The following is a 21,183-nucleotide window of genomic DNA, read 5'->3' as shown; positions in this document are numbered from 1 at the left end:
TGTAATGCATCCAGTCAAAATCTGTATTGTTCTAGTTCCTCAAAACAGCCACGTACGACCTCATACGTCTAATAACCACGCACTATGTTCAACAGTACCAATTTGACAGCATTTAGAGACCTGTAAACAAGGATCTCGTATACAAACTTCGATAAGAATTCTTTCCTCGAACATATTTAATACAAACTGTAGAATTCAGAAGGTGCAACCTGTTTTTATTTACTGATCCCTCACAAATAGCAACATAAAACTATTCAATTATGCTAGTAGTCACCGATGTATCCAGACCCGTCTGTCTCACACGAGTACAAATCTCATTCATCAGTGTCCGTCAATGAATCTCAGTTTTTCTTTGAAAACTTTGCATTCACAGCTTGACTACATTCTCTATAAGCTACACTCATATCTAGGCTACATAGACAACAAGACTACAGACCTTTGGTTTATTTTATTATACGACCCTCACCTTGGATTATATATGTATTTGTCATATGGGACTGAAATAACTTCGAAATACACTGAAAAATATTAACTATGAAAAGGAATACAGGTTATGTTAATTATGTTCGAGAAGATGATATAAAATAAATTTCGAAACGTCCGATAAATCTGAGAATCTAATTTAAACAATGTTACATTTCAGCAGAATCAAATACAAATATCTGAAATAAATGAAACTGATAAGTAAAGAATACTATGTTCATTTTTCTTTGAAGATGACAATTTTAATTTTCCAACTTGCATAGAAAAATGTTGTTGGAGTAAGTTGGTATTTTAAACACGTAGAGTATACACATTTTTGGAAACAATTGGAAAATATTATTTTGTTCAAGAAAAGGTATGTCATGCTAGGTATGGAGACTTAATATAGTATTATAATATCAGGACTAGACATGAAATTTATGTAGTTATAATTTAAGTTTGAAAATTACACTAGTCTGAATCTTATAACAACGTTTTGTCTTATGAAAGGAAACATAAATGTGCACTTTTCAACCATTAGCAGTGTCACATAAAAGAGTTTAAAGAACTGTTGAATCATTATAGCGCTGACGAATCGAATGACAGGGCCACTCTGTGAATACGTTCCCAAATTGTCTTCAACCAGTCTGTTTTATTCACTGGTACAGATGGATAATATGTCGTCTGCTTCTTTTATATCAAATTAGGCATCTTGGTATCTGTATTAAAGAACTGAAGGTTTTTCCAGGAGTTATCTAATTGGACGCGTCGCAGAATTGGCGATAACACATGCTTCTCTACATGGAGTTAAGCAGATGCATCTGCAAAATCAGCAGTCAGATAAATGTAGGAATACAAGTAGTCGACCCCAGTAGAGAAACTCCACTTTAGCGCCCAATAGGGCATGGAAGAAAGGGAGTGCACACATTCAGCGTCTGCCCACAGATACATGGATGTCAACGTCAACAAATAACAGCGATACTGTGTTAATATACAGATGCAATTGAGGACAGAAGAGCAGATATTTCGTTGATAAAACATGACATAAACTTTAATGGCTCAGAGCTAATCTGAATTAAAAGGTATCCAACGCCCTCTATTGCACGGGAGACGATCGATGAAGCATTAGTTAAAATGTTAGACCGGGGCTGGTGGTGAATGAACTCTCCAGCTGCCCGTATTCGTCACCCTTGGTATATGCCAGAAAGAAAGACAGAATAAACCGCTTTTATATAGACTTTCGACAACTAATTAAAATCATCAAATTTTATGTGTAACCGATACAAGATATTGAGTGTTTCTTTCAGAAATGGCGGCGCACTAGTACAGTTCAAAGTTTAATTCTCACCAAAGGATATTTGCAGGTGCATGTCGCTGTTAATATCCACGCAGCTGGGACCCTTTATGGTATTTACTAGCTTAAAGTTATATATTTTAGTTTTGTTCACTCTGGTGCGTAGTGCGTTGAGCAACGTGTTGAAGGAATGGAAAACGTAAGTAGTTGCGTTGACGATTGTAATTGTATACACACATAACTGGAAAAATCTTGTTAGATTATTAATCGATCTGTTTCACAAACTCCGCAAGACCAATGTCACAGCTACACAACTAATTTTAATATAGCGTATTCTAACTTTGAATGCTGAGAACATCTAGTAATCTGGTCGAGTCATTTAAATATCCACATTACCCTGACACAATTGGCACAAACAGAGATGCCCCTAGACCAGAAACCAAGACAAAATGTCGATCTTTTCTTGTGTTGAATGGGACTTTACGCGAAATTACGTTGTTATAGCTTGTCCATTCACAGAATTAATTAGGAAATAGCGACCCACTATAGCAACTTAGATTTCATGTCAAGAAAGAGCATCTAACACTCTTAAGTGAAAATTGATCAGGATGCCAATCGTAAAGTTGCCAGAACTGGGTAAATCGTCTGTGGTGAGAACTAATGGGTTAGACACAGAATGAGGAGCAGTTTTGTTGCTGGAGCAAGAGGAGGTAAAGGTAGCCATTGTATATGCATTTACAAATTGCTGCCTGTGAAACAAAACTATGCTGTGATCGAAAGGAGTGTTTGGCACAAATATAGTCAATATAAACATTTCACAATTTCCTTTTCAGAAGGGAATTTGTAGTTGAAACGAACCATCAACATTTAATGTATTTGAATAAAGCGAAAGTCACCAATTCAAGATTGGTCTTTGCCTTTACAGCCATATCGTTTCCTGATCGAGGCAATTTGAATGTCGTACAATATAGGCGCCCGTGTATGGAGTAGACTGATTGAAAGACAATGATGATCCAAAACTGCATATGTAAGATACTTGCAATGAGAAATCCGATTACCTTGTGTTCTCTGGCCACGAATTGCATCCACAACCAGGGTACTTATAGAGTACAATCATACAGTATGATCACAACACAATACAGAGTTTCAGGAAGATGTCCGCAATACGGATAAATTGATTATTGGGCATTGACTTTACAGCCATATCGTTTCCGGATTGAGATCAAGGCGATTCGAGGGTCGTACAATGTAAGGGCCGATTTATGGAGTAGAGAGTGATTGAAAGATCATTTTAAAATTAAATCTATTATTGTAAATAGTAAGCTTCAGTATTTATTTTTGTTCACATTCTGTGATTTCTAAAAGTGTTATAACTTATTTTAAGGGGGGAGGTATTGTCACGGAATTATGTGTACTTAACAATCATGTATTATACCTGAAGTAAAATATGCCAGTGTTTCTTTTCCGCTATTACGTGTTGAGGCTTTTTCAAACAGCAACAAGAAAATACTGAAGTCAACAATCTTTTAAAAATTTGACAGATATATTATTTTCCTTGAAAAACAAGGTAAAAATGAAGAAAAAAAAAAGAAACTACTGTTGTATGAATCAAAACCAAAAATAATCCAAGAACTGAGATATAGAAGTCCTTGTAATAAAAAGTCCTAAATGAAACTGAGTTTGAATCCCGATGAAATACAAAATAGGAGGCTATGACGTTTGCTGTACTCAGTGTCGTACTGATGCGTCAACAGTTCTTTGTTAAATCACAGAAAATACTATTCCAGTTTTGAATTATGTTTAAACTTCGATAACTCTCTTGGTCCAAGAATTAATTTATAGCACAGAGAAAAATAATCTCTTCAAATCCAGATAATAAAAGTGATTACCTTAAGCTCTCTTGCCGTGAATTCCACAACAACCAGGCTACATATAGAGTCAAATCAGACAGTAAGACACAACACAACTTAAGCTGATATCTTGGACGGAGAGTTGTAGGACGCAATGGAGTGTTTCGTATTACAGGTGGGCTATTGTAGGTGGTAAGGTTGGTTTGGAGGAGGATAATAGTTTTCTCGCGGTGATGGACCAAAAGCTTCTGGACTCATTTTGCACAAATTCCATGTTTTGACCACCCTTAAGTTTTGTGTTTAAATCCTAAACATTGATCATCCATGATTATAGATCCACCCATCGATCATATTTGTTTATAATTTCCATAAGCTAATTCTTGATGATTATACGTTTAAGTTTAATGTTCTGATTAGTTCCAGTTCGGAACGGTATCATTCCCTTATATCACTTGTTTAACTCGATGCGCTTCATTATGTTAAATCCATTCTTGGATTTTATGCGCACTAGTTTTTGGTGTTCATATTTCACTCGCCTTATAAATAAACATCTCATTCAGTAAATTGCTTTCAGTTTCCTCGCCATAATCTAATCGCATCCAGGATCAGCCTGTTACAATGGTAGCATATGAAAGGTCTTCCTCCAAATCTGTAGATGTCTGTTTGCGAAACATGCGTATTCTTGAGGAAATACTTACCAATTTCGCCATGGGGATTGGGAAGCTATATTTATTTACACCTATTTACGATTAAATTGTGTCCATTTTTGAAGAAGCTTATAAATGAGTTGCATGACAGCCATCACTTTACAAAAGCTGTTGACAATAAGGCGAAATGTTCAAGACACGTTTTCAACGAGATGCCTTCATGTCAAATACGGATTTTAAGGACAAACCATAATTATTCATCACCCTGAAATTGCAGGGGAATGAACAATAATGACATTTTAAGTTTTGGTAAAAATATCGGGTGACATTAATTTTTAGTATCAGGAAATACATAATCCTTTCAACATAATGTTTTAGTGGTATTTGAAGGAAACGTGTCCCACCTGTTAATTTAATTGTATCCAGTGTCATTTGGAATACAAAACACATTTCTATATCAGTCCTGATAAACCCTATAATTATGGATTTTTCCAATTTACATAACATCTACAAGGGCGTAGAATACCAATGTTGAAAGCTATGAATTGCCATGTGTGTAAATCAGTTTAAAAAATACAAGACCCACCTGACTGTATTTGACACGAAAAAGTAGACTAGCGATACGACAACATTTTTTTCCTGTCTATTGCATGTCCGTAAACCTCACGACCTGTGTATTAATAGTTTGAAGGGTAGCTAATGTCGATTTTCCAATTATTATATAAAAAGAAATTAAATATATGCACTTACGATACCGACAAATTAGGATATGATTGAGCCTCATTTTGTGAACCTCTACAATGACAGCGATTTCATGCTACATGTGAGGCCACCGCGTGGGTGGTATCATTTAGCCGATTATCATGTTGCCAAAGAACTGTAGCCAATGATTATAAAATCAATTAATCCATTCTCAAAACTAAGGTTGAGAATGTACTAATATATTCAGATAGTTAAAATTATTGCTGTTTGATACTGCTCTCATGCTAAAGAAATTAACGTAAGAGAACAAGATAATAATTACGCCGAGTACAAGATAAACTTTAGTTTGTTACATATGAACAAAATATAAATATATCTACCAACACAAATTTTAATCTTTCTTATTCTATCTTGGTCTTCAAAAATTCATTCTCTTTCACATACAATCTTCCTTAAAATCCTAAATCAAATTACATTATGTTTCTGTTATTACCTTCTCTGACTAGGTCCTTGTTACGGATACATACTCCTTGCAAGCTACATATACATTATCACGTGACCACTAATTCTGGAATGCTACCTACGAGCCGACAGCAGAAAACATGATACATTGTGTTTGGTTATTAACCAAGAGGGAATCAGGTAAGATATTGATGTTATAATCAAGCGAATTAATAAATAATGAGCGACATTCTATAAATACGACTGGTAAGTCAAACATATTTGGAAACAAATATTAATGTTAACAATTATTTTAGTGCGGCGACATTGATCATTGGACCTAAAGGGGAGGTGTAAGTAAGTCGCACGATGACAGGTAAACAAGATACATAGTACAGTAAAATGAAGGAAAACCTTCTGAAATGTCTTCTTTATGAACCAGAGACACAAACAAACACACACAGACATATATGAATGAGTGAATGAATGAATGATCTACTGTGTTGTTTATTAGCAGTGAAAATAATGTATTCCAATAAGTCTTAATTTTAATTATGCATTGCTGATTAATCAGTCATTTGCTAGTTTTTGTCGCTAGGCAGAGGATGTATATTGGATTTAAAACGTAATTAGTAATATTTCAGTTACATTATCAGGTACTGTTTAGATTTAGAACAGATAAATAGCTGGTTTTATTTTGCCTGTTATATCGAGGTTATCACTTCCACTTCCTTACAAAAGAACCCTGGGAATAAAAACATACGTTGGTTAATATAGGTTTACATGATAAAACATAGCTTGGGAAAATATAATTTGAAATATCACCCGACCACCTCCCCCGCGGAAGTTTTTAAATGTTTATTCGATAAGCTATGCGACGCTTTATTACTACGGAATTCAATTGTTTCGTTTACTGCATTTCAACAACAAAAAAAAAAAAAAAAAAAAAAAATGCGCTTGTATCAGTGAGGAAAGAAAATCTTTTATTTATCGTATTACCTGTAAATTCGTCTCTCTCTCCATCTCTCTCTCTCTCTCATACACTAAATACAATCGCAATTGTACAAATACGGAACGTTTACAAAAAGTATCATCAACGTCTTCACTACTGTATGTTGGCGCCCTTGTTACTGCGATCAATAGCATTGTTTGACATACACACACGCCACTTAGTTCCTCATTGTCGATCTGGACCCCTCGGAGCCTGATCTCCCCAGGTTAAGAGCCAGCACCAATCAAATAAACTAATAAATTGTTTTCTTAGATTAAAACACCACAAAACAAACACTTATTAATGAAAAAAGAAGGTTGCAGAGCGTTGACACAACTTGTTGTTAATGAAAAAGCTGGTTGCAGAGTGTTGACACAAATTCTAGATGATTGACAAATATTATGCTGATTTGAACTGGTTTATATTGAAAAATTACCTCCTTTGCCCTCATTTGCAATATGCACATGTTATCCTTAAAATAATATGTACAACATTTCTCCAAAATAATGCGAAACTTTTATGTTTCTGCTGTTTTGAGAAACTCCTTAATCTGAATAACAATATGGTGGCAAATATAGTAAATATCTGCACATTTCCATATGACGTATTGGCTAACTCTGCTCACTTAGACACGCTGTATGTTGGACTAAGGGAGACAAATTTTCATTGCTAATAACAGTATCTCACAAGTTTTGTATTCTGCCTCGATATTCATTACCAATGATTCAATCACAAAGTAATGAGGTCGAAATTGGTCAGATATTTGAATAAAGTTGTTAATCTTATCATATAGACGATTCCATAGAATTTGCTGTAGAAGTTTCGTAATGTTTCACTTGACAGTCTAAACCCATGCTGTCCTAAGTTTGATAATTACTAATGGACTTAGCTTATGACAATAGGATATGTACAATCATGAACATGTTGACGTATCTTTGAGGTTCACAGTGAGATATGCTTTGTAGGACAATGTGATGTAACATAACAGGCTGTTTTCTAATGACATTAATCGGTTCACCTTACGACATTTCTGAAAAGAAATAGAATTATTTCAAATAATGCATAATTCAACATAATTGAAAATGATTTCCTCTTTAATATGGCGTATGTATGCATGCATGTATGTATGTATGGATGGATGGATGGATGGATGGATGTATGGATGGATGTATGGATGTATGGATGTGGATGTATGGATGCATGCAGGCGTGTATAGATGTATGGATGCATGCAGGCATAGATGCATGCAGGCATGGATGCAGGCATGGATGGATGTATCCATGCAGGCATGGATGGATGAAGGGATGGATGAATAGATGGATGGACAGGTCTATGTTAACATTTCAACAATGAAATACAAGCGGCAAAATTACTTCAGTGTATTTCCTTGTGTTATACAGTTGCACTAGATGTAGGTATTAACCCGCTTTTACGAAAAGAGCCCATTGTATTTGGATTATATCTGACCCATGTTACCCCTATCAAAGATCATTCTCTTGACTCTTCATCGGATTTAGGCAATTTAAAGAGTTTATTTTATATCATTGGCTTAAGTGATCGGAGCAACATATATTTTGTAAAAATTTGAAAGTCGTTATAGAAAAGGCCACTTACATTTACAACTGTGCTAATAGAACTGAAACACGGGTATTCTCACAGTCAAATATGTGTCAAAACTAACATTTTAATTCCCGAAACGGATGAGTACCAATTGTTCCACGGTATAAAACTTGTCAAAAGGTGCATCCTTACCTTACTACCTGAGTGCTATATAAATTGTCACAGTTTCTATTCAAAGGGCATGGATACTCAGCAAAATAGGAGGGTCTACTGCTGCTTTAGAGCAATGGGCTATTACGTATATGCTGACATTTATTATGTCATTAGAAAACGCGAGCATCATAAATAAGATGCTTATGTTTCCTTATGTCGTAAACGAAATAAACTTCTATCGTCGAAGACCACAATTATTTCGAATGGTTGTCATTATAAGAATGATTTAACAAAGTTATATTTTGCTTGTCGAAAGCGATTTGAAAGCAGAGAATAGATTAATTGTATATATAAGGGTGTGATAATTGCTACATCAGGAACGATTTGAATGTTATATTATGTATTTGATTCGAGAATGTGAGGAAATGTCAAGTACAAACATGTACATCTATTCGTAGGCGGATCCAAAGATATCTTATAAGATTGTTTAGAAGGAGCGTAAACAAGCAGGCGTGACAGAACCCTAAGGTTCAAAGGATGAAGTCACAGGAAGTGTCTGCCTTTGAAGCGTTTCAAGCATATATTATATCTGTCTTACTGTAACGTTACTCTAGGAAGCGTACCCATTTGTTCACCGCCCTTTATCAGTTTTAGGAGGGGTAGGAAGGCACTCAGACTCCGCCTCCAACACCATGGATCCGTCATTAGCTATACCAATTATGGCATGAAAACTGACGGGTGCAAAATGAGAGGAGAAATGTTATCTTACAGAGTATTCATCCGTATTTGTCGAGTAATTGTTATATGTCAAAATAAAAATGTGAACTGATGTAAAACGTTTGGTTTGAGTTGAAACATATATGTTACGCACTCCTAAGTTCAAAAGCTGAGGTAAGAAAAGGTTGCTAAGGCTGTGTAAATATTAAGCGACATTTCTTTCCAGATTAACCGAAGACTGTTGATAACTACCTGGCTAATAAACAGGTGTGGTTTGATTTAATGCTGGTTACGTTGATCAGTATTAGTTATGTATTTTAAACATTTATTATATAGGATGCAATTTAAGATGATATGTGTTATGTGTTCTGCAGAGTTCTAGAATTGGAGGTTCCAGTGTTAAAAACGTCTCGTCTATTGTTCTCCATATAACTGTTTAATCGAATGCGTGATTTCGTTTTCTTTTTTCAACTAAGTGAACACAAATTATAAAATTATACAGTTGGGGGCATGGATGCGTAGCAGCACGGGTTATTTACGAATGAGACGTATTTCACATATGACGGCTTTAGTTGTGTTAAAATATAGTGCTATTAGAAATATCGGTTTTAAGACTGTGTCGAAAATATGCGGAAACTCTAATAGCGTGTTTTCTAAGTATGGCCTCACAATGATGCAGAACAAGGATTAAACATGTAGTGGGACACGTGAAAGGCAACAAAGTACCTTGTGACTCGAGTGGTGTACATGAATCTCTCTCTCTCTCTCTCCGTTTCTGTCCGTCTCTTTTTCTCTCACTCCTATTTAAAACAAACAGTTATATTATTAAAGGATTCAGAGTGATTTTATAGTATCCACTAAACGAGCTTTTGTTCTTTCTCGTTTCGAAAGGACATCATTTTGTTTTAATTCTTAGTCGGTTTTAAGCACTTACCTCCACTCCAACCAGTCTGAGTTTCCTAATCCATCTTCATTTTCGAAGTTAGTGCCCTTTAATCCATGATACTCATTCTTTTTTAACAATGTAATCAACTGAAGTATGACTTTACTTGTCATTTCTTAATAACTGCGGCTTGAGTGGAACAATGAAGAGCACATACATATGTTCAGGCATTTGTAGATATTAAACACAAAAAGATTTTAACGAATAGTCTCAATTGAAAAGATATGCTAGATTAAGACATTTTGTGCAGGTGCTTCAAATAGGTGAGGTGATTGCTCTTATATTTTTTTGCCAAAATTCAGTAACACCTAGAAAACGTAAAGATCAATCACTCGCACGCTCTCCGTCACTTGTTGACGTTTCTCAGCTTAAGGTGTTAAACTCATCAGACGGAGACAGTGAAGATGTGCACAACGGACAATCTAAATAGCCAAAATCAGTTGATAACACTTGGAAGTTTTCGAGTTATGATGCAATATTCAAGCATGCCTGCTGTTGCCACTTTAAACAACGTAGAGTCATGAAAAGTGTCCTTTAAGAAAGGGTATATGCGCTGCAGTTTTTTAGTCATCTTTCCATATACAAGATGCAACCTATGATTTGAACAATTGACTTAGCATCTCTTTTCCAATGTGTTAATATCACTGGGGATAAAACGAATTAAACATATCAAAAAACGGCTCACGGAGATAAAGAAACACATGGTGTTCTAACATAATTTCATGTTCTCTGTCTGTTATCTCTCATTCTTTTATATTTCATATAATCAAAAGGAGATATTCAAAGGTCAGTTGTATAAAAATTATTCAATCAGGACAATGTGTCGAAGGCATATGCACTTGAGACTTGGGTGATATGCCCTCGCTCTTCGTGTGTGCAGTAAGTATTGTTTTGGCTTAAACAAGTCGTTATTACTGAATATCAAGTTGCATAGAACAAGGTACAAGTGTGTTTGATGTGGTGGTGGGTAGTTGTTTCTATGACACTTCCCTTGAAAATGAACGATCGGCCCAATTTATACAAATTTACAAGACACTTTATTTAAGCTGATGCATGACATATGACTAGATTTGATTCCGATTTATCAAAGGCTGTTCATGTTCTTGCATTTTATTGTGCGTTAGATAGCTCAGAAACGATAGATTCAATCCAGACAACATTCCACATTTTTATACCGATAGAGAATCCAATAATCCGATTAGGTTCTCATGATAGTCACCTTATTTTGAGTGTGTTTTACACGTTTTTAACCTTATGCATCATATTTTACAAAAGCCTTGTTATTACTTTAAAGCAAAACTTGCTGGATGTAGACAAGCGAAAAATGACGAGCACATTTTTGATCGTCTTATATTTAGACCATTATAACGTTTATTATTTTATATTTTTTTTTACAGTTTTATAAAATCAAATGTTTGAACTGAGACATTTTCTAAAATGTGTATATGCTGGTGATGGCCTTTGCTTCACTCTGACAACCCAACAAGCACAATTAGCTTTAATATCTCTTTTAATGTAGTCCAATCTTGAAAAAAACTTTCTAAGCTGAACATTACGGCAGGAAAGTAAAAAAATTGTGGCGTTCCAAAGCTTGATGAGTAAACACCTGTAACAGAGAATATACTTATAGTAGTACAATGACTATCAAAGAAAGTTGTTTTGCAGCGAAGCATGGCTTCTTACTTTGTAACAACACAATCGGTATTCTTTGTAAGAACACAATTCTTACTTTGTCAAAATTCAACCAGTCGTCTTACTTTGCAACGACACAATAAGTCTTCTTACTTTGTTAAAACTGAACCAGTCTTCTTACATTGTAACAACGCAATTAATCTTCTTACCTTGCTAAAACTCAATCAGGCTTCATACTTTGCTAAAACTTAAACAGTCTACAACGAAGCCAGTCCTCTTACATTTTGTTAGAACACAGCCAGTTTTCTTACTTTGTAACAACGTTTTTACCTTGTAACAACGCAACCTGTATTCTTACTTTGAAACAATGCCATATGTAACCCTTGAGAGCTTCGTCGTAACATTCGATTCCTCGTCATTCTGTTGAAAAAGACAAGAGGAATTATCATCATGAAATCGAGTGTGCGAGTTAACTAAATTGTACACCGTTCCTTTATAACATGGTTGATTGCCGGTGATTCAAAATTAAACGTCGGTAACAGGTTAGCGATGGCGTAATCTTTTTGCTCCTCTTTTTCTCACACTCAACCATTTTCGGGTCATCAGTCATAATTCGGCAATCATGCGCTGTAAATATTGTCACAGGGTCGACATAAAGTGCAATGTGCTCCGTTAATCAAGGTTTTATTGGGTTTAGACCCCCAAAGGCAGCGCGCGATCTAAAACATTTTAAAGACCTTGAGGTATTTTCAACAGTGCACATTGTTACCTCCTTTCGAGACGTGCAAACAAGCATTTCGTTCAGATACTGCAATCAAAATATGCCTCAAACAGATACAGTGCAAGAGGTGTTACTGAATTTTGGCAAAAGAATATTAAGAGCAATAACCTCACCTATTTGAAGCACCTGCACAAAATGTCTTAATCTAGCATATCTTTTCAATTGAGACTATTTGTTACAATCTTTTGTGTTTAATATCTACAAATGCCTGAATACATATATGTGCTCTTTATTGTTCCACTCAAGCCGCATTTATTAAGAAATGAAAAAGTAAAATCATACCTCAGTTGATTACATTGTTAAAAAAGAATGAGTATCATGGATTAAAGGGCACTAACTTCGAAAATGAAGATGGATTAGGAAACTCAGACTGGTTGGAGTGGAGGTAAGTGCTTAAAACCGACTAAGAATTAAAACAAAATGATGTCCTTTCGAAACGAGAAAGAACAAAAACTCGTTTAGTGGATACTATAAAATCACTCTGAATCCTTTAATAATATAACTGTTTGGAATAGGAGTGAGAGAAAAAAACGGACAGAAACGGAGAGAGAGAGAGAGAGAGAGAGAGATTCATGTACACCACACGAGTCACATGGTACATTGTTGCCTTTCACGTGTCCAATTGCATGTTTAATCCTTGTTCTGCATCATTGTGAGGCCATACTTAGAAAACACGCTATTAGAGTTTCCGCATATTTTCGACACAGTCTTAAAACCGATATTTCTAATAGCACTATATTTTAACACAACTAAAGCCGTCATATGTGAAATACGTCTCATTCATAAACAACCCGTGCTGCTACGCATCCATGCCCCCAACTGTATAATTTTATAATTTGTGTTCACTTAGTTGAAAAAAGAAAACGAAATCACGCATTCTATCAACAGTTATATGGAGAACAATAGATGAGACGTTTTTAACACTGGAACCTCCGATTCTAGAACTCTGCAGAACACATAACACATATCATCTTAAATTGCATCCTATATAATAAATGTTTAAAATACATAACTAATACTGATCAACGTAACCAGCATTAAATCAAACCACACCTGTTTATTAGCCAGGTAGTTATCATCAGTCTTCGGTTAATCTGGAAAGAAATGTCGCTAAATAATTACACAGCCTTAGCAACCTTGTCTTACCTCAGCTTTTGAACTTAGGAGTGCGTAACATATATGTTTCAACTCAAACCAAACGTTTTACATCAGTTCACATTTTTATTTTGACATATAACAATTACTCGACAAATACGGATGAATACTCTGTAAGATAACATTTCTCCTCTCATTTTGCACCCGTCAGTTTTCATGCCATAATTGGTATAACTAATGACGGATTCATGGTGTTGGAGGCGGAGTCTGAGTGCCTTCCTACCCCTCCTAAAACAGATAAAGGGCGGTGAACAAATGGGTACGCTTCCTAGAGGACATAGGACACAATTAATTTACTATATGTTATCTACATTGGTTTCTCAGTACTGACCTTTCCACTGTGTGACAATCAATACAAATCATATGCTAATATAAAATACCTTCAAAGATGACTTCACGGTGAAGTTCTCGTCAAAGGTTGACCTGCTCTTTTTTTAGATGCTGAACTGTCAAGACATCACCATGTAAACAGAACACAGATTTCACTTCCGGAGCATCACCAAGGCCTTATTACTCACTGTGCACTGTCGCCGAAATACACACATACAACAACACCCTGAGCTCATATTATCAAGAATAAACAGTTACCTTTAAATCCCTACCAAAAATGCATAAAAAATACTCTTCTATCACCACCAAAATGAGAGAGGAAAAAATGTTCTAAAAATAGACTAGAACTACATTCGTGGGTACTGAACTGGAAGTATTAATTGTGAACCGATTCCTAGAGTAACGTTACAGTAAGACAGATATAATATATGCTTGAAACGCTTCAAAGGCAGACACTTCCTGTGACTTCATCCTTTGAACCTTAGGGTTCTGTCACGCCTGCTTGTTTACGCTCCTTCTAAACAATCTTATAAGATATCTTTGGATCCGCCTACGAATAGATGTACATGTTTGTACTTGACATTTCCTCGCATTCTCGAATCAAATACATAATATAACATTCAAATCGTTCCTGATGTAGCAATTATCACACCCTTATATATACAATTAATCTATTCTCTGCTTTCAAATCGCTTTCGACAAGCAAAATATAACTTTATTAAATCATTCTTATAATGACAACCATTCGAAATGATTGTGGTCTTCGACGATAGAAGTTTATTTCCTTTACGACATAAGGAAACATAAGTATCTTATTTATGATGCTCGCGTTTTCTAATGACATAATAAATATCAGCATATTCGTAATAGCCCATTGCTCTAAAGCAGCAGTAGACCCTCCTATTTTGCTGAGTATCCATGCCCTTTGAATAGAAACTGTGACAATTTATATAGCACTCAGGTAGTAAGGTAAGGATGCACCTTTTGACACGTTTTATACCGTGGAAGAAATGATACTTATCCGTTTCGGGAACTAAAATGTTAGTTTTGACACATATTTGACTGTGAGAATACCCGTGTTTCAGTTCTATTAGCACAGTTGTAAATGTAAGTGGCCTTCTCTATAACGACTTTCAAATTTTTACAAAATATATGTTGCTCCGATCACTTAAGCCAATGATATAAAATAAACTCTTTAAATTGCCTAAATCCGATGAAGAGTCAAGAGAATGATCTTTGATAGGGGTAACATGGGTCAGATATAATCCAAATATAATGGGCTCTTTTCGTAAAAGCGGGTTAATACCTACATCCAGTGCAACTGTATAACACAAGGAAATACATTGAAGTAATTTTGCCGCTTGTATTTCATTGTTGAAATGTTAACATAGACCTGTCCATCCATCTATTCATCCATCCCTTCATCCATCCATGCCTGCATGGATACATCCATCCATGCCTGCATGGATACATCCACCCATGCCTGCATGGATACATCCATCCATGGCTGCATGGATACATCCACCCATGCCTGCATGGATACATCCACCCATGCCTGCATGGATACATCCACCCATGCCTGCATGGATACATCCACCCATGCCTGCATGGATACATCCATCCATGCCTGCATGGATACATCCATCCATGCCTGCATGGATACATCCATTCCTGCCTGCATCCATGCCTGCATGCATCCATACATCTGTACATGCCTACGTACATCCATACATCCATACATCCATCCATACATCCATCCATCCATTCATACATACATACATACATGCATGCATACATACGCCATATTAAAGAGGAAATCATTTTCAATTATGTTGAATTATGCATTATTTGAAATAATTCTATTTTTTTCTTCAGAAATGTCGTAAGGTGAACCGATTAATGTCATTAGAAAACAGCCTGTTATGTTACATCACATTGTCCTACAAAGCATGTCTCACTGTAAACCTCAAAGATACGTCAACATCTTCATGATTGTACATATCCTATTTTCATAAGCTAAGTCCATTAGTAATTATCAAACTTAGGACAGCATGAATTTCAGTGATTATACGTATTTTTAGTATATGCTAGTCTGCGAATCAGTGGATTTTCAATTAAAAATATTTTTCCATAATTAACTGGAGTAAATTATGAATGGGGTCACGGGTGGCTGAGTGGTCTATTGCGCTCACCTGTATTATATCACTGTCACTACCCTCCGTCCGCATGGGTTCGAGACTTGACTCTACCTACGTGGACATGCGAGAAAGCTTGCCAGTAGCTTCATGTGGGTCAGTGGTTCTTCACGGGTTCTTCTTCCACCACAAATACTGGCCGCCATGTAGAGCCACATAAATTGATGTTATACACGTACACATACCAACCAACCAACCAACTAATCAAATTAAACTGGTTTTTATCCTAAGGTAATCGATAGACGTTGATAACATGACGAAGAACATCGAAGGGTATTTTCGTAATATTCTTAGTGTAATGGTAAACATATCCACATATCACGCAGGTGTACCAGGTTGGAATCTAGCAACATACTTTTCCTTTTTCTTTTAGATTATGTGTATTCAACATGGAGTTATGAAAGAGAACTATGTTATTCCTAAGCAGTGACCTTAGCAAACGCGGGGCTGGATTTGGATTATTTGTATTAAGTTTTATACAATATCGAACTTGACATTTCATCCATCGATTTAAAGTTACTTTCTCTCTCTCTCTCTATATATATATAATTTAAATTTACTAACGCGCGGGGCACCTTGAATGCGGGGCCCAATTGGTCCTCATCGGTCCAATCGGCCAAAAAGCAGGCTCTGTTACTATTACTATTTTCTAGACAAATATCAAGAAAAACACAGCAGAAAATAAATGGTGATCAGCTGACTTTATCCAGTAAGAGAGCTTCTACTTCGATTTCTTCTACAGTTTGCTAGACAATACGTTCGAGCGGAACATAAAGTAAAACCGGCTTGTATTGAGTGAACAACGAATATATTCCATCCACAAAAAATTAAATAAATGAAATCTATCCATTATTCACTCGACAGAAGCATATACTCTCTATCAATAAACAGCATACCTTTATTTTATATCCATGATGGCAAATGGAGAAGCTCTCTGAACTATTTCGAAAGTTGTGTGGCAAGGACACAACTCACACTATATACTATCTTGATGAAAGTTTTAGACTTGGCTGACTTCCATAGTTTCAAATGTAGTCGTCACCGTCCAATTCATATACAGTTTTGCTAGCTATTACAAAAATAGACCATAATAGCAAGCGAAAGTTTGAATTTTCTTTTCATCAGTACGTGTACTGATCGCAGCCGTTTCAGGCATTCTGAATGACAGATTCGTATAATGCAGCCAAAACTGCAAAGAAATACAAGAAAACTGAATTATTCGACCGTTAATTTAGCTACGATTGACCTGTTACCAAGTGGAGCTGGGCAAGATTGGGTCAGAACCTATGGCAATTAAACATCCCAGTTGTAGAAGACGAAGAATACAAAGCCATACTTAAAGTACTGTTAGAAACCTTTTTAAAAATGGGAATATTGCAACCTATAGGAAGAGTTGGGGAGGAGAATTAAGAAGAAACTTAAATCAATAACCAAAACATATTGTCAAGTCAAACAAAACATAAGACGGGAAAGGCAAAGACAATGTAATAACTATTTAAATACAAAAAGTAGAGGATAAAAAAGTGATGAAAGTACGAAGCTTTGTAAGATTACAAATTAACTGGCACAAAATAAGGGCAGTAGAATTCTCCAATTTATATAATAAAGAAAGAAGGCTGCAAATCATGGAATAAATAAGAAAAAGAAATAGCAGGCATATGGAAAAACTAAAAAATACAACGTTACCATAGCTAAACCAACACACATAATGGGAGAAATATACAGCTTTTAAAAAGAACTAAACATTACACAAATATATCACGGGGACGGGGGGAATAAAAGAATACTCTGGGCATATAGAATTGTCGCAAATCCCACAGGACTCTAGGTGTCAATGCGAAAAACGTATAATATCAAATGAAACAATTGCAGCATTCAAGCAACTTCATAAAGGAAAATCATTGGCTCTGGTCGTTTAACGACATATTTATATATTACCTTAAAACATCTTTTAATTCCAATATTAAAGATATGATATGTTAATATTCTTTAAATAATGAAAGGACGTCCACGATGAAAGAAGGGGTAGAAACACTTATTTATAAGGGGAAAGGCGATGTAAAAGACATAACGTGTTGGATCTCGATATCGTTTTTAAACACAGACTATAAAATACGCAGTAAGATCCTTTCTAACATAATTAAAACATGAGTCGGAACTATAATTAACACTATATTCATAACAAAGTTTTATCCTTAAAAACAGCGATTGACTTTTTGGAAACTAAAGAGAGGAAGTGGTCTTGATCTTATATATCAAGAAAAGGCTTTTGAGAGCATATAGTATAGTTACATAGATATAGTTTCTTATATATGCACGATGATATTTAATATAGAACGTTCCGCGAGACAGGATTGTTCCTTATCGTTAATATCATATGTAATAGCAATAGAAGCCTCCGAATAAAAATACATAACAATACAAATATAATGGGAATTTAACTCCCGAACCTCAAAAAGGAACTAAAAATGGTACAGCATATTCGTGACTAATATTTTTTTTACATCCGATGCCCACACTTCAAACATTTAGGAAAGGAATTTATGGACTTTGGGAAAGCATTAGAATCTAAAATTAATCATGCAAAAACTGAAATTGTGTTAATAAGTAAATGGCAGGGGAACAGTACTGGACTCGAACCAGAACTTGTAACGGCACGTGTAATAGGTTCAGGAGCGACTTATGTGTGTGTGTGTGTGTGGGGGGGGATATAAGAGTATACAAATTCAACACAATTAGGAAAAACTACGAACTATCTTACAAATGTAGGCACATGCAAATTTAAATATAATGGATCTAATGCAGATCGCTCAGACATATGTATATTAGCATATGGTATATGTTTAACTAGGTTGATTTAAAGGACAGTATGAAAGATACCTTTGAAAAAGAAATAATCCTGTTCATATAGGGAGGGGAGTTAAATTACCTCCTTAGCGAAACTCATAAAGTAATGATGGAGGGATGACTAAATAACCCAACATCTTAGACGATATAAATTAGAAAATATTTGAAAAAAGAGCTAGATAAAAGGGAGTCTGTGTAAAAAAATATATATTTCTTAGTGTACACGTTGAAACAAATGCATGGGATATACAGAAACAATAATATAACCAAATGAATTGAACCACCAACAAAAATGAGATATATCAAAACTATAGTTCTTAAATATATAGTCAAATCAAGAAAATATGGACTCAGGAAAAATATTTGTTTGGCTAACTGGAGATGTATCACTTAGAAGATGTTTTTAAAAATTACCAGTATATCACTTTTTGTAAAACAAAGTTTATACGCAAGAAAGTCATTCGATTTTGAACTGAAAAGCAAATAAAGAGAAAGAAATTAACTGCAAAACAAAATAAAAAAGATCAGCATCGTACCTTTCAGATAGTTAGCCTAATATACACGACGGATATAAAAATATCAAATAGCTATACAAAGAAATAATAAATTGCATTGCATATGTCTTGGTAGAACATATTTTCCGACTTGAAAGAAGAATAAAAAACCACGGCGGCATTGTAGATTACCTGGTTTATCTTAGACATAAAAACAAAACCAAAATATTTGTGTTTCTATATGTTCCAGCTGCCTAACAAGAGGTCACGAGTTTGGAACTCGTAGCGGCATTTGCAATATATTTGTTTAATTACTTTTTATATTTATGTTCAAGCTTCTTTTAAACTTTCTCCCCCAGTTTATTTTTTTTATTTATTTTAATTTTTAATTCCCGTCCTAGGACGGGAAATCAAACTAGTCATATAATAACACCCACATTTGTCTTTCTGTGAAATCCAGGCTGCCAAACAAGAGGTCGCGAGTTCGAAACGAGCGGCGGAATCACAATTCTTTAAAACTTTATTTGTTTTTTTTATGTTTAAAATTTCTTTTAAAGTCGCTAATCCCAAAATATTTTACTTTTTCTTATTCCCGTCTAAGGACGGGCAATTGACCTAGTAAATTAAAACCGAGTGGTCATGTTCGACGAAACACAAGGGGGAGGAGATGATGGTAGGAGTCGGTGCATTTCCAGAAAGGGCAGTCAGACATAACTCTTGCAGTAGAAGAGAGGAGCCCTAATATAGGAACTAACCCGACAGGACTGGGAGGAAAGAAACATTCTGATAAAACGATTTAACAAATAGAAAAGGAAAATCATGGGCTCAGGTACCCGAGTGGTCTAAGATGCTCGCCTTTAAAATCACAAAATATTCTCATCTCGCACGCTTCGGGTGACTCGAACTTCGGGCTCGAATTTAAGAAAACATATTCATCGTTAAGTCCACCCAAACATCTAATCAGATAGACAATAATAACAACAACAACAATACAAACAAAGAAACACAGTGCTTTAACGTGCGCTAATGATTGGGGTTCCTATCCTAATTGACTCTTGCATTATGTATGAGAGAAACTTTTGTTAAGTCAAAATAGCATACCACTCAGACGTGATCTCCGTTTTGTAACTTTGAAGCAATACAGAAATGGTATGAATGATTATCAGCAGAGTTTAGACATAAGTGGAAGTAACCTCATTGTGTGTGAATTTCTAATAATCAACCATTCTGAAGTTACGAATGTTGTTGAATAACACACTTGGCCAACGTGTTTCTCATGTTATACACTAATCCAATGTTAAATCTATGACCAAAATATCATGGTGAGGTCGGGGTGGATAGGGGGTGGGTGGATTATATGGTCTATGTAAACTTTACTATAAAACAATCCAGTGGGTAAACTGGATGGACTTCCGTCAAAAGAGATTCAACTCAAACTCGGATAGAAGGTGATCGGTTTGGAAGGTGGGTTGTTTTTTTTTTTGTTTTCTTGGGGGGAGGGGGGAACGTGATTATAACAATCGATTGTCTTAAACTCAATCCCTACTCGTACCTAATCACATTTCACTACACCTCAACCAAACCGGAGCAGACAAAAATGGCCAATTGGATATGGTCATTAGGGAAGATATTTTGGAAATTATATTGTCTCTACCATCCGAAGATAATAGTCGTATCGACTTCTTTCTTTCTAACACGGCTGACGTTAACAATACTTATGTATAGACTATTTCTTCGCTCATTAATCTTTATTTCCTCCATTAGGAGATTTTGCATAAGGCATCGACTTATGTACATGACAAAAACGTTTCATAGTTACATAAAAGAATAGTTTCATGTATACACAATATACACAGCACCTCCACGAACACACACACACACACACACACACACACACACACACACACACAATGCGTTTCCCTTTATACATGTAGCTATGGGAGTGTACTTTTCAGACATACTCAGTGACCCCGAGTGGTCTAAGGCGCT

Source organism: Sinohyriopsis cumingii, chromosome 10 (genome assembly GCF_028554795.1).
Source record: "Sinohyriopsis cumingii isolate HCF-2022 chromosome 10, ASM2855479v2, whole genome shotgun sequence".
Lineage (NCBI taxonomy): Eukaryota > Metazoa > Mollusca > Bivalvia > Unionida > Unionidae > Sinohyriopsis > Sinohyriopsis cumingii.
Note: the sequence above shows the minus strand (reverse complement) of the source record.